At 46.1% G+C, this 902-nt stretch overlaps 1 protein-coding gene across 1 annotated transcript in view; it reads right to left on the bottom strand.

The window, feature by feature from the left end:
* Myo19 (myosin XIX) overlaps positions 1–902 on the bottom strand; it is a 41,578-nt gene that overhangs the window by 20,045 nt on the left and 20,631 nt on the right. The window lies entirely within an intron of this gene.

The following is a 902-nucleotide window of genomic DNA, read 5'->3' as shown; positions in this document are numbered from 1 at the left end:
TTTCCTTAATTGCTGTAGTCACTCTTTACAAGAAAAAATATTGAATACAGGACACATAATTTATAGGATTATTTATAACATCCACTCAGTCAAATGCAAATGTCAGAGATCTGTCCACACACTAGAGACCCAAAGAATCCAGCTGAGGGCCTGGATCCGATGGCAATGTCCTGCGTGAGTCCAGCTGAAGACAGAGTCCATGGCAATCTTCCTACTAGTCTAACTGGAGGCCTAGCGTCCACGACAACGTCTCATGCAAGCTTGTTTAAAAAATCTGTGCTGGGAAGGCCCAAAGATCAGAGGTGGAAGCTGGAAAGCATGCACCAGTGGGATGAAGGATGGACCACCAAGCTGAGAGATTTGCACTGAATCCAGGAAGTGATATTCAAAGGACCAGTTTCCCCAAAGTGAACCACAACCATCCTCCTTGACAGTGGGGACCCCAGCTCCTCTGACATGAGAAGAGCTGAGTTCCTATCAGAAAGCAGCGCGACAAGCCTCTCCAGGAGAACCAGCAGCACCATCGTCCCCTCCAGCTCTATTTTTATGCTGTTGGCAACAATCCTCAGGTGGGCCTTCCACACCCAGCACCATGCTGATTCAGTTCTGCTGGGTGCTACATGTTGACCATTTATTAGTCCATCACACTTATCAGTCTAGAATATGTGGAGGTGTCTACTTTCATTCCTTTTTTCATTCCTAATACTAGTAGTTTTGTCTGTTATAAATTTGACTAGATGTTTATCAATTTTATTGATCTTTAAAATATGGCCCTGGGGGCCTGCCCCTTAGCTCAGTTCTTTAAGTGGCTGCTTCCACAAAGCAGTCAGGCTCAGATTGCTGTGGCTCAATCCCCACAACTCAAGCCAGTCAAACCTGCCCTAAAGGCAGGGGGAGCCAAA

This window comes from Octodon degus, unplaced genomic scaffold (genome assembly GCF_000260255.1).
Source record: "Octodon degus isolate 3935 unplaced genomic scaffold, OctDeg1.0 scaffold00164, whole genome shotgun sequence".
Taxonomy (NCBI): Eukaryota; Metazoa; Chordata; class Mammalia; order Rodentia; family Octodontidae; genus Octodon; species Octodon degus.
The sequence above is the reverse complement of the archived record's forward strand: the minus strand, read 5'-3'. Positions and strand labels throughout refer to the sequence as shown.